A 14,642-nucleotide genomic window follows, 5' to 3' on the forward strand; every position below is an offset into this window, starting at 1 on the left:
CTTCTGAAATTTACCTTTCATCTTATTATTTACTTTTGAGTGTCTCTCACTGAATCTGGGATTCAGCGTTGGCTAACGGACTGTGAATACCTGGCATTCTCTACCTGATTACAAACCCATGGCTAGATGTTTTGAGTCTGAACTCAGGTTCTCAGGCCTGAGTTCCAGCTTCTTTACAAATGAGTCGTCTCCCTGGCCAGCTAGCCTCTCTAGTTTAACTCTCCTCTGATCTTACTAACTTCTGCACATCTTTTAAGGTACTACTTGCATAAATTCCTCCAGGGAGCCTTCTCTCCTTTTCTCAAGGGCATTCTGAATTTCTGCCCACCATGTTAGCACTAGCTCTCTGGTGCTCTTTCCTAGCTGCTGCACAAAGTGCAATCTGTACTCCGCTCCCTGTACTTCCCTCCATCCTACCTGTTCTTAACTAACCCTTCTGCCATAGCCCACATTCCACCCAATTGCTGGAATGAATGCCTAGAGAAAGTCCCCAGGCGATGGTGGTTACTAATATTCAGTTTCTGTTCTCTGAGAAAATGTTAGTGTCATTCTACTTTGTTTCCATTGTTGGGGACTTGGGTACTTTTTAATAATTAACACTGAGAAGAGCTACTACTTAATTATGTCAGTAAGGGACCAATAAGCAGCATTAAGTCAGTGTTTCATGGACCTGCGGCAGATCGACCACTTAGTCTGTTACTGGTAACTCTGCAAACTACTTGCATTAACACCTTCTGGACGTGGACATCTTTTACCCCACCTAAGAAGGCATGCCTCACCCACTCAACACAAACACACAGGGAGAAATCCAGCTACAATTTGCCGTCGCTTACCAAATCTCAACTTATGTTCAAACCACGAAACAAACGTTTTTTAGTTAAAAATCATCCCTGACAAAGTTATCAGAATTCCTAAAATTCGCTGGAAATCCTGTCTGCAGATCTTCAAACTTTATCTCTTCTCAGAACGTCCTGAATTCTTTTCATTCAAAGCCAAGTTACAGGACAGCACCTAGTGAACTAGGGGCTGGTGTTTCATTGGTTCAGGCTGGAAGTTGCCCAGGGCTTGTTTGCGTGGGAGTACTCCTGCGTAGACCAAGAAGTTATTTTATTTTAAAAGAGGGAGCCCTGCTTGCTTTCTGTAGAGTTGGAAGTAAGGGAGCCTATAAACTGTAAGTCTTATTTGCCAATGAGACAGGAAGGTGGCCTGTGTTTGTGTGAGGATTAGTTTCCACCAAGAACTCCAAAACTGTGAGCGCTGACTGCCTACAGAGATAGCCACCAACACCCGTGCTGCTTCTTTCCCGCCCTTCGCCTTCCAGGTTCCAAGAGGTGCGGTTCTTCTGCCTCTGCAGGTCGGGCCGCTGACTCTAACCTTCTGTCTAACCTTGCGGGCCTCGCGGGCTGGGCGCGGAGTCCCGGAGCAGGAGCTGCGGTGAGCGGCGCGGGCCCGGGCGGGCGGGGGCCGGGGCGCGCGTGGGAGCTCGGCGCGTCCGCGCGCCTTCCTGGCGGGGCTGGCGCGGGGGAGGGGCCGCGCAGCGGCGGAAACCGGCGCGCGGCGATAAGAGGCTGCACGGCGACATGCCACAGTCTCTCGCCGCAACCCGACGAGTCGGGGCGCTCGCCCTGCTCCCGTGACCCGGACCCGGCCAGTTCCCTTTCCCGCGGCGGGCAACCCGGAGTCGCGATCCCACAATGCCCCGGGCAGTCGGGGCTCCGGCGAGCAGCCTGCGCGGCCACGTGAGAGGTGAGTGGCGGGGCGGCCGCGCATTGTTCTGCTCTGCGGGCGGCGCTGCGGCGACCTCGGGTGGCGCTCGGGGGTCCCAGGACCGCCCCGCGGCCGCGCGCCGCGGCTCCCGGCCCTGTCCCGCGTCTCTGCAGGCCCCCGCGGGGGCGCCGCGGGGCTGGAGCGGTGGCCCGGGAACGGGGTCAGGTGCTTGGCCGAGTGCTGTGAACTCGGTGACCTCTGCAAGGGTCGACGAGGACGGCCACCGGTCGCGCGGGTCCCGGCAGCGCCCGCATTCCTCTGCCGGGGGTGCCGTCCAGCACAGGCTTCATGTGGGCCAAGTATGTGCACGCAGAGGTTAATGCTCTGCCTGCCACCCATAAATTACGCATGACATGTTTAGTTGGGCTGCCTTATATGGAGAGTGCTGTATTTCAGGCCAGTGTATTTTTTTCGCCAAGTTTACAGGGCGGAAGACGCCCTGCTTGAGAGGGCTGCCCCTTTTCCTCCCTTTCTGGTCGTTTTATAGTGCGTCACTCAAAACTGTAAGAAAAGTAAGTATAGAGCTTTTCAGGGTGGAGCCACACTTAAGGCTGGTAGAGTTGCTTTCATGAAAAGTAGTCAGTATATGGACTGGTTTGTTAAAACCAAAATAAATATGTAGCCTTTCCTCAACCTTAAAAAAAAAAAAAAAAAAAAAAAAAAAAAAAAAAAAAAAAAAGAACGAGAGTGATATTGTTGGTAATGTGTCATATGAGAATACTTTGATTTTTAGAGCATGTAACACGAGATTTAAAGAAACCACACACACACACACACACACAGAGAGAGAGAGAGAGAGAGAGAGAGAGAGAGAGAGAGAGAGAGAGAGAGAGAGAGAGAGAGAGAGAGAGTTGAAGATTTCCTGGCTAGCCCACAGCATGTTACAACTATACAGGTGTTGAGACAGGCCCATTAGGCTGCTAAGATGGGTTTATGTGCATTATACATCTCCTGCTCCTGGACAAAAAACAAAGTTAGTAGCTGCCTGGAAGGTTATTGCCACTGTCTTAGGTTTCTGTGCACCAGCACAGGCACACACCATAACAAGTAACTAATAAAGTCTGCCACACTCTAAGCTATTTCATAAACAAATTAATACAAGGAGCGGGAAGTCGAAATTATGGAGTTTGGATACACAGGCTTTCCTCAGCCTTTGAAATAGTACGCTAGTGGACATGTTAGTCCCCTTCCAGAGTTTCTACACAGTGTTCATACAAAGAACTTACTCAGGCCATAACTTCCCACACCAAGATGAAATGTTTCTGTCCACATTCTCTTCCATGGCTTTACAGTGCTGGTGTTGTTAACCTGCTTCTGTTTGTGAGATAAAATTCCGATCCCCAAGACAAGTTAAAGTGAAAGTTGGAAGGCTACAGAGTTCCGAAGGACTTAGTTCAGTGTGCAGAATGTGTTAAATATGAGTTAGGTAGCCTGAAGACAAAGCGGTATTTCACAGTCCGAGAAGGCACGTGGCTGTCACTTCCATCTTTGCCTCCTGAAAACTTGGTGACAGCTAAACTAGCTTTCAAGAATCCCATCGTGTTCTGATTTCCTGTATTTGTAACAGTGTTTCATTTTCTTTTTATCTCTGTTATGCCTTTTTTCCCCTTTTCAAGATCTAGACATAGTTTTTATGTTTCTTTGTTTAGTGCAGTTTCCTCAGCCAAAACTAAGTTGACTGTTGTGTTTATAGAACTGGTTGGGTCAGCTGCAGGAAACCTGTTCATCTGTGTTAAAATTACATGTCACTGAAGCCACCATATACATCATTGGCACATTTTATTATTAGGAAAGACTTAAACAGACCTCACATATGCTCCATTTAATATTTTTCTCCTAGAACTGAGAGCAAACTTGAGTATAAAATACACATGTAGTATTTCGGCACATGCCAAAGGAGAAAGCAAAGTCTTATATGGCTTTAGATATTACTGCTTGTGTGCACACTTTCATGTCTGAGGCAGACTCCAAGTGGAATTCATTAAGTTTTGGTTCTAACATTCTGTTCTTGCTCAGGGCATAGAATTCCTGTGAAATGAAACACTTGGTTCTTTTCATAGCAAGAAGAGATTATCTCAAGGTTTCTCCTTGGGGGTGGAGGAGGCGGGTAGAAACATGCAGTGATGGCTTTCCTAAGGAAGAGTGTGCCATTCTTATATAATACTTCCAAGGTTTATTGGAAGTAAGAAAACATTTTTACGTATTGCTCCTCACCCCGTTGCTGTCACACTAGGTTAGTCTTGTATTTGATTTATTTATGGAGGCAAAAATGGTCTGGTTGCAGCTTCAGATCTTGCTTGGAGTAAGCCCAAATGAGTAGGCAGTTGGGGGTTTTGTTGTTGTTGCTGCTGTCCACCCCCCCCCCCCCCCCGTAAAGGGCATTGGAGAGGCCCTGTATATATGATGGTCAGATTCTGCTTAGGGTCCTAACAGGATGCTTTGGAAGGTTTTAGAGTGTCTGGATTTCTAGATCAAGAGATCCATTTTCCAAGAAGTTTAGAGTGTGCTGCAAGGTACAGAAGCCAGTAGTGACAGGTCCTACTAGTATTGAGATGTTTTATGTAAAATGCATGTTAGCTTGTGAAAGATTTGTACAAAGACTGTAAAACATCTGATTACATTATACTTATATTAACTATCTTAAAGATAATGTATTGAGTATTGCTTTTGACAGAACATTTTATTAATATTTATTTACCATTTTTTACTGTTTACCCCCCCCCAACAACTAGAAAATTTGATATAACAAATATGGCTTGTGTTCTGAGAGGTGGCACTGTTTTGAAATAATGCAGGAAAGCAGTATTCTGAGAAAAAGCTTAAATTAGAGTTCTCTAGTCAAAATACTCCAAAACTGATTTTTATTTTTACAAGGTAAAGATGCTTATTATACACACAAACTAGATGACTCGTCTTTCTCATCCATTGTAACCAAAATTTGAGCAAAAATACTACCTCAACATCTATTTTTATTTCTTCAAAACTACTATTTGGCTTAGAGAGTTAATGATGAGGTGGTGCTCGCAGAGACAGACTTATAATTATGAGGATGAGCTTAACGCCTTTCAGAGGCCAGAATAGGGCATGATTGCTACTCTGAGACACTTGGAAACACTACTTATCATTGTCCTGCAGTTACCAAACAGAAGCAAGGCAGAGAAATTTATTTTAAAATAGTGCTTCATAAACAGCAATTATCTTCAGGTGCCTAATATGTATTTTCTTTTGTTATGACAGACCTTTCTTAGAAAATAAAGACATGAAACAAGGCCAAACAACTTACAGAAATGAAAGATTTCCACCTGTATGATGTGGGCATTGCTTTGTGTGTAAGGGGAGTCTATGTTTCTGTTGTGATGTTACAGGTTCCTAGGCATTCCTGTGCCTTGAAACATAGTCTTTATTCTTGAGAAAGCATCCACCTGTAAACAAGGCACAATCACATTGTCCTGGGCACATTCCTTTCAGATACTGTCATAACTGAAGTTATGTCTTGCAGAGTGAGTGCTATACCAGAAAATGTGGTTCCTTTCTAGCCATGTAAAGTTATGCTTGCTCATATTTTCCTGAAGGATAGCAAAAGCATACACGTTATTATTTTCCCGCCCTTCCTCCCTCTCCCTTATTCCCCCATCCCTCCCTCTTTCTCTCTCCATCTCTCCCTCCCCTCTTCCTTTTCCCATACCTCCCCCATTCCTCCCTTCCCTCCCTCCCTCTCCCTCCTCTGTCCCTTCCTCTCTCCCTCCCTCTCTCCCTCCCTATTCCTTCCTCTCTCTCTCTCTCTCTCTCTCTCTCTCTCTCTCTCTCTCTCTCTCTCTCTCTCTCTCTCTCTCTCTCTCTCTCTCTCTCTCTCTCTCTCTCTCTCTCGGTAGAGCCATATCTCAAATGGTGCCTCAGGGAGAATTTATCCTAATTTGGCAGCATGGCAATTCTGTCATCTGTGGAAACAACCATATTTCATATTAGTGTAAACGGCTGTGGTGCAAAGAGAGGAGAGAGAAGATCCTTGTTAACTTGTGTTCATATCTGATGAGTCATGAAGCATGTTAGGTAAGTGGTGGAGAATTCATTAATCGAAAAGCAGCTAGTTGGAAGGGATCAGTTGACATACCATGTCTATAGACATTTCTGTTTTAAGAATTGAGATAGGGAAACTTATGTTTACTGTGTTTCCATGTTTATATATTTATGTAAGCACTGTAGTGATATTCTTGAGGGAAATAAAAATCCTAACATATCCACAGTTATGGTTTGGTACATACTATTACATTTAAAAGAGCATGACAGACTGCTATGTCTGTTCTTTAGGACACAATGTTAGAAAGGTGCTTGTCACATGTGCCTGTGAGACCCAATAATCTTTGAGAGACTTCTTAAATTTTAGACTGTTAGGGCTCTCTTTTTATACTTGCCCCACTTTTTAAAGGTTCTTACTTGGTTTCTGTGATTATTCTTTGTTAAACACTACAGGATACATTATCTGAAGTCTAGGGGAAGCCATATAACATCAAATAGATATTTATTTGTCTATATATAGTTTTAAAGGGGATATAATTTGAAATGTTATAGTGGTATTTCATGAAAGTTAAGATAATACAGAGGGTCCCTGTTTGACATAGAGGGCTACAGCTCAGCAGATACTAATCCATTGCTTGAGTAAGTTCTTATCCCCAGCCTGGTATAGAACTTGGCATGAAACAAAGAAAGGTCCTGATGTAGTTCTGGTTAAGGGCATCTCCAGATAAATAAGTAAACCAAAGCCCAAAGTGTTCTAGTTTTCCAGCTTTACCATAACCTACCCTTTAAAGCATTCACTGAATCCATCCAGGAATGTTTCTCTCTGTTTATATGTAACATTTATGTAGCTCTATGCATTGTATAATTTTTCCCAAATGATCTAAACTAGAAAGTTGGTAGTATTGTTTATTAGTATCAGTAGACACTGAAACAGGATATCTTCTGCTGTATAGATGCAAATGTCAGGAGAACAAAAATGGCAGCTGAGGTGAATAAACCATATAGACAATTTGTAGAAGAGAAAGCTAGATTGAGAATTAGGCATTTTTACCAAGGTTTTGATGACAGCTTTATTATATACCACAAACATTCCAAGTTCAGCATACCAAATGAAACTTTGATGCATTTTGTTAGGGAAAATGAAACTTAAGGATACAGAATATGCAGGCAAGGAGAAGCACCTCTGGGTAAAGAGGCTTGTAGAAGCAGTTACAACTTCTAGCTTCTCAGTACTCAAATGAAAGAAATACAGAAGTCAAAGAGTATCTGATAATTTTGCACTCAGGCTGGAGTAATATTTTGTGGATTAAAAACCAGCAACATTGCTGCCATTTTAAGAAGCAGTCTGGGGAAGGTTTGGTGAAGTCTGATTTCTTCTCTTAGGACTCTGGTACTGACATCTCTCCACAGTTTAAAAAAAATGGTAAGGAAACAATTAAGTGTTTTTTTTTTTTTTTTTCAAAAGTTACAGGTCAGTGCATATCTAAGCATGAACTGTATTGAAGTCTAAGGATACTAAAGTTCAAAGCAGTAATACACAGGTTGTAAACATTATTATCAAAGATGTTTTCTAAACTTGATTTAGTATTAGAATTTGCAGACTATTTACAACTGTCTATTTTCACCTTCTGTCCAACAGTTAGGAATGAGTATTATTGATTATAGAAAAAGTGAGATGTCAGTATGTTACCTGATCATAGAAGAAAGCTGTCTGCATGGTAGTTCCTTTACTCATTGTAGTAGGGAGAAAGCAGGGAGGTAGTCAGCAGAGTCAGTTCATGGGTCAGCTTGCTCTTGGGAGATTGGAGTGAAACATGAAGTGTTGCCTATACTTAGCTCACTTGTCTTCTTCAAAAGGCCTACCTACTGTTATTTGTATGCTTACTTTTACTTAAAAGCTAAGTTTGAAAGGATGTAAGAAATTCTTAGAAATACCATATCTAAGTTTATTTTGAAATTTCTCTTTTTAATACACTACAGGCAGAATAATTAAGACCTTCCTGGCTGTGATTTCTTTTGTCCTATAAGGGCTGATGCCAATATTGTAATTTTGTCTTATGTACTTATTGCATTTTATCAGTTTCTTGACCAGAACAGTAGGTTTCAGAGAAATATTTTCCATCAAGCAGTCTGTGATATTATAATTGTATGAGTAACAATTTCTAAATTAATAATAGTTGCTGCTTGTATATTGCTTTATAAAATCTCCTTAAGTATTCTCTACAGCTGTAACATAGATCTTAGAAGTTTTGTCTTAAGAGCTAATTAGTATGACAAGGAGTTTTTTGTTATTTCCAGAACCTGAAGACTTGATTTTTTTCCCCACATACACATTTTAACCCTTTACTACTTCGTCTTGTCCCTAGTGTTAAAGAGTAGTGGTGCTGCTAACACTTTGGAGAATGACTCCTGTGTGTACAGTGAGGTTTTAAAGTAATGCACACGTTCTTCAGCAGACCTCCACGAGATAGCCCTGCTAATGTCTTGGTTTCTGAGATTGGGAAACTGGGTCGGAGATATTTCAAGTTTATTACACAAGATTACGTAGTTACCAAATAGCCCAAAGAGGACTTGAGCTGTAGCAGTGTAGTTTTTAGAATATCCGCACTTATGTAAAAGAATAAAACCAGTGAAATATGTGCTTTGGGGGTTATTTAAGACATCAAACATTGGAGATACTTTTTACATGGGTCATGCAGCAGTGCGTGAAGAAATGTATAGAGGAAGGGTAAATGGTGGAGGGCAGAGAAGAAAGTAGGGTAGTGCAGGAAAGGAACAGAAAGGGGTGGGAAAGGGAGTCTGGAACCACATTGGATAGCATGCAGTACATGCAGGTGTGTGACAGTCGAGTGCACAAGGGGCTGTTTGCATAGGGGAGTCACCTTCTGAGAGGAAGTTGTGCTTTCGTGCCCTGAACAGGGGGAAGACAATTCCTGGGAAGAAATACAGATTGGTTGGGAGCAGGTGAAGGACATGTGGTAGGAAATGCTTTGTGATAGAAATAGAACTGTTGGCTCTAGAGCACATACAAATGATTGGATATGTGCTGGAAGAAGGGATACATGGTTTGTATCGTGACTATTTAGAATTTTAAATGTTCTTATTTAAAACTTTATCATAATTATAATCATACTGATAGGTATGAACACTGTTAAAATGAAGAACCAGAGTCAGCCAGGTATGTTGGTGCAGCACTCAGTGAGCTGAAGCTGTAAGATCTGGTGTTCAAGATTACCCATGGGTAATCTAGCAAACTCCTGTTCAAATCCAAATGCAAAGCCACGACAACATCCTCATCAACAACAACAGGATTGTATTTTAAAATCTCAATTAGAGAGAAACACGGTTATTGTTTATCTTGAATAGTTCAGTTATTGAGAAGCGCCACCTTCTCAAAGTGTGTCATTGTTGTCCAGGTACCTGGAAGCACAGTGTCTGAGGACCACTGAAAACTCTATTCTACAGTTGTAATTCTACAGTAAACACACTTGAATCTTAATGGGTATGTTAGTTAGGAAGTTTGGTCCTTTAATTCAGTTCACATAGAACTTCTGTATGTCCTATCCTCAATGATAAACAAGGTGGCAGAGAGAGTCATGATAGAATGAGTTTGCAATGTGCTCAATGTGGCTGACATTTAGACTTCTCTGGGTTGCTATTTAGGGACTGTATCAGTGTGACTGTGGTATTATTTCTCCTGGACATAAAAATCCTTAACAGTCAGTCACTCTTAGAAACTAATAGTTGATTCTTATATAGGCAAAAAAAATGTATTTGCATTGCCTTTCATCAGGGGTTAGTAGAATGTCTATGTTGAAAGTAGAAGGCCTTACATGTAAATCCCTTTATTATATATTACAAATAAATGGCCTAACATTGTTTAACATAGAAGGAAATAAATGATAGATTATATTTTATTTATTATTTATAAAGAGATATCCTCATAAAAGCAAGACAGTTTTCAGAAAGATTCTGTTTATAGGAACTGAGGAACTGAGGAGATGTTCGTGGGCCAAGTGTTTGCTGTACAAATGTGAGGACCTGAGGTCAGATCCCAAAACCTCTATAAAAAGATTATGGTGGTGGACACCTATATCCTAGCACTGGGAGGTGGAGACAGGAAGATCTATTCCAGCCCATGTAGGGAATTGTTGAGAATAATTCAAAAGATGAAGGAAAAGGTCTAGAGGAGGAAGATGCCAACCTCTCCTCTCCTCCCCAAGTTGGGACATGTGTATGTGCTGTGTCATACATAAAATACTCTATGTGTAACTACTTGATGCATGCTACTGTAGTAGTAGATGCTAGTACATAGAAAGGCTATAGACTTGACACTATTACTACTTTCAGATTGTTTATGCAGAACAAGAGAATCATTTTCCCTTTTTTATGTCTTGTGGCTATTATGAAAAAAAGCACATTTATCAAATACCTTTTTCTCTTGCTATTTTATTCTTTCTTACCTAGTTTCTGCCTTGGGCTGTACAGATACAATAACAGTGCATGCTAAGCTTAGAAAGTGTGCCCTGTTAAGTAAGACTCACTAAAGCTCACATAAGAATCCCTGTGTTACTTGCTCTGTGATTTTATCATTGGGAAGAAGACCAATACATCCCCTCAGTTATGGATCAAAGCTTAACCTGTGCTGTTCCTTTAAATCTTTACCACGTTGAACAATGAGTCTTATCTTTTAAAAAATTCATTAATGAATATATTTGGACACCTATCATTTTTGTGGAATGTGGGTAGTAGTTATAAACACAGAGTTTTCATACTGGGACATGGTCTTTGTGTGAAAGCTACATTGTTTTCAGAAAAAACACTGGGAGTGGAAAACAGCCTAATAGTGCTGAGCAGATAAGAGCTGAAGGGAGAACTCATCTTCCTGATATTGATGAGGATGCTGAGAATTGCCTAGATACACACAGCCGATCAGTAGGCCACTAAATTGAACTCAGGTCACTGCTCCCCGTACCCTCCTTATTTATGGGATTCATGTGATTCTTATAGGAATAAGTATGACATTTATACAATAATTTTAAAATCTTTATTATTATTATTTTTTTACCTAGGGACTCATTCTAAGCTACATTTTGTAATGTACTTTTTCTCTCATGGCTTTCTGAGAGTTGAAAAAGAGACACAGGGCACCATGCCTGGTCAAGAAGATACAAATTTAGGTAAAAATAAAACAAAAGAAAAACATAAAACAAGAAAACAAAACAAAACAAAAACTGTCTTGCTTCAGAATTAGACTCTAAATTGTATAGAGCTCATAAAGTGCTCAGTATTTTTTCTTTTTAAAATCCTTAAGACACTCCTACTGTCAGACAGGAGAAGGAGTCACCATTGTGTGGCTTGTCTGTGCACTTGACTGTAGGCACATCAGTCCGTGCTTCTCTTAGAGAAAACTTAGTGAAGTTCAAATGTGTAGTTGTCCTCAGGATCCATGTTCGTTGTTCTGGGAAGCGCCCCCGCCCCCACCCATGTATGACCAAACCCATGGATACTCCAGGTGCTCAGCACAACTGCAAATGCTTCTACGCCTGTATTTTAAGGTAGCTCTTGATTCCTATGATAAACATACACATGTGCACTATTTTCTAAACATCCTGAGTTCGGGTGTGGTTTGTTCTACCAATGCAGAATCCATTAGCATGTCTACCATATTTTTTCCAACAGTAATATGCTACCATAGAATTTTCACTAAGAAGTGATACATGTAAGTACAAAACATATTCTAACCTCATGACCCATTCACTTGTGGCTTTAATGAATAGTTTCTCATTGAAGACCCACTCTGTAGGGGATGTATCCCTCTGCTAACAAATGCCTCTTTTATGAGCTATTAGAACATATAGCTAGTAATTTTTTAAAGAGGAGAATAGAGTTGTCTTTGTCTTGATTTTGGTTTCCAAGCAAATGTTTTTTTTTATCAAATACTGTAGAGTGCACTGACCATTTGTGGCCTGTCAGGATTATCCTTTGTAGGTAGGGATGTGCAAGATGTGTTTTCAGTACTGATTTCCAGGACTGTAATCGGAATATTCACTAATAACAATGGTATAAAGCAATGTGGGCACAAGAAAGATTCTAGATAGTGTAAAATTTGCATAAATCTATTCAGAAAAACAAAACATTTTAAAGGAAGCATGACTCCTTTAAGGAAAAACAAAGCCAATTTATAGTTGTTAAAATGATGTGACTAAGTAAACAATTTCTTTTGAAGTTTTTCGTACATGAGCATGACCAGTCACAGCTTCATCTGGCTATGCAGAACTAATTCCAATTCTTTCTCACTAAATTCTTCATATTAGCTGTTAATCAACAGATTGAGCAGGCTTTATGTGTATGTGTGTGAGAGATAGAGACAGACATATACATACATATATGAATGTAAGAATAGAGGAAAAGGGGGCCATGAAAATGAAGGACAAGAAGGGATATAGGGAGAATTTGGAGGAAGGAAAAGGAAGGGATAATGATGTATTATAGTCTCAGAAAATAAAAGAAATAACTAAACAAAAATTCTTGAGTATTGAGACACAAGTCTCAGAGCCTTTGTGTTAAAAGGAGGGGAAAAGCCATTAGTGAGAGCTGAGCTGTTATTTGAGTTTATTAACCATGGTTCAGATATGCACAGTGAGCTTTTTCCCCCTCTACCTTTTCTTTGTGCATAGGAAACAGCATTTTCTTCTTCTTTTTTATCCCGCTTTGGCAGGCTTGCATCCAAGCTCTCACATGGTGACAGTGCAAGTAAGCGCATTATGTAAGACCCCATCACCTCCCAAGTATTTGCTCTTTGTTCTCAGGATCCAATCTACATTCTAGGTTGGAAAACCCAACCCTTCTATTTGATTGCTTTATCATTGCTCAGTTTACGTGGGTAAATATTTGTTTAAGGACCACTGCATCAAACGTTTATTGTAGGATTTTGACTGACATTTAAAACATAGTTTATGATTTTGTAAAATGTGTGGCTTGTTCTAGGTGAAATAAGGAAGACAAGCCAGTCAGAACTGATCTGACAGTTTATCGTTATCATTTGTAAGTAGCTCCTTACTTGGTGAGTAGCTGTTCTTTTAGTATTGTGGCCAAACATAACGTAAGCTCCTAGAGAAGCAGGTTTGTCCCTCATGGTGGCTCATAGGTGAGGAAACAGGTGCTTGGGAAGAATAAGGTCAGGCCATTTGCTCCAGGGCCAACAGGAAGGTGCTGTAGAAATCTGGCCTCCGTCCTGCAGCCTGCAGTTCTGCTCTTTCTGTGCTGTTTTCTTCCCTGGATATGGTCTGGATTAAGTTAAAACACACACACACAAACTCAAGGTCTACCACAGTTAATTATAGAAAGTCTTAATGGAGAGGTAAAATGTGAAGAGGTTTTTAAAAGAATTATGGGTGTAGACTGGCAGGAGATGAGTGGACATGGAGTGCCGGGCTTTGAAATGTGGCTCTGCTGGACAGCCTGGTCTGCCCTGAGCTCTGTGCCATGTCCTCAGTCTACGGCCTTTGCCTCATTACATGGCAAGACCAGCAAAATCCAATTTTAGACTCGAAAACCATCTCCAACGTTTTCTTCCACTTCTATTAAGTTTTAACCTATTTACTCATCCTTTTGTTCCTGATATTAATGGACTACAAATATTTTCTTTTATTTATCAACAATTTCAAAGATAGCTGCATCTATAAAGGTGTGTCTGATTGTCATTTGTGACATACTCTCTCAATAGCTGTGGTGGCTGTCTTGCTTAGTGATACATTTTAAAAACTGTCTTGAGCCCAAAAAGGATGGAGCAAGTACCTTGATTGTCTGCTTAACTGCATTTTTGGGAATTAATTTAATTTCTCTCATTATAAAAGAGACCTGTTTTTATCATTAAAATAATACAAAGTCAAATACTTCTGCAATTACCAGAGATTTCTGAATACTGTTTTACTCCCTCCTCATTTTCCCTCATGCTCATGTGTGTGGGGTGTGCACAGCTTTGTGTGACGCCCATATGTCCATGTGTAGTCTACACATGGTGACAAAGTATCACAGGAACTGAAGATGAATTGGAACAGGGTGAGTGTGTTAGAGGGATTGGTTTTCCCACAGATGGGTTAGTTTATAGCTTTATATTGAAATGTTGAGTCATTTTGTAAGTGTGTATTACTAAGGAAAATTTATGACAATATTGAACACTATCTCATCTAATAGAAGGTAATGGAAGTATTCTAATATGTGCATGCATATGTAAATATGTAACTAAGCTGTGATTGTGAAGGATTGTCTTCACAGTTGATAGCTCCTGTTATTCAGAACCTTATTAACATGCCTTAATGCCTTAAATTCCACTTTCATTTTCTTCCACTTCCATTTAATTTTAACCGATTTACTCATATTTTCATTATTGATATTAATGGGCGCCAAGATTTCCCTTTATGATTCAGCAAAGACGACTGCATAGCTGTATCTATATAGATAAAGATGCTTAGGTTTGAAAGTTATACACTAAGGCAGTGTTTAGGAAGAAAATGAAATAAATTAAGCATGCAGTTGTTGCTATGCTTACTGACATTGGCCCCTCATATTCTTGACATTGTACTGGACCTTATAGTCAACGTAGATGCTAAGTATTTTGTAAAATATAGAAATTTAAAGAATTTGAAAGTGGCTATTTTATATACTGACACTTAGTAGGTACATTAAATATTTCTAGTGCTCCAGTAATTTTAAAAATTATAATTCATAGGTGGAACTTAAAATTTATTTAAAGTGTGTGCTGATGAAAGATTTACTATGTGTGCCTAAAGGAATACATTTATTTTCATATAAAAATTGATATTTTATTGTAAGAATCACCACCTCACAATTAA

The 14,642-nt window shown here is 40.2% G+C and overlaps 1 protein-coding gene across 14 annotated transcripts in view; it reads left to right on the forward strand.

The window, feature by feature from the left end:
• The first annotated feature begins 979 nt into the window (after positions 1–979).
• MBNL1 (muscleblind like splicing regulator 1) overlaps positions 980–14,642 on the forward strand; it is a 146,507-nt gene continuing 132,844 nt past the window's right edge. For 8 of the 14 annotated variants that reach the window (XM_080929415.1, XM_080929408.1, XM_080929421.1 and 5 more), the window contains exon 1: positions 1,455–1,746. The gene's annotated coding sequence lies outside the window, so the exon portion shown is untranslated. Of the gene's footprint in view, positions 1,435–1,454; positions 1,747–14,642 lie in introns of those variants that run through there. The other 6 variants (XM_080929417.1, XM_080929414.1, XM_080929419.1 and 3 more) reach the window with 5 other exon arrangements.

This window comes from Micromys minutus (assembly GCF_963924665.1).
Source record: "Micromys minutus genome assembly, chromosome: 15".
NCBI lineage: Eukaryota > Metazoa > Chordata > Mammalia > Rodentia > Muridae > Micromys > Micromys minutus.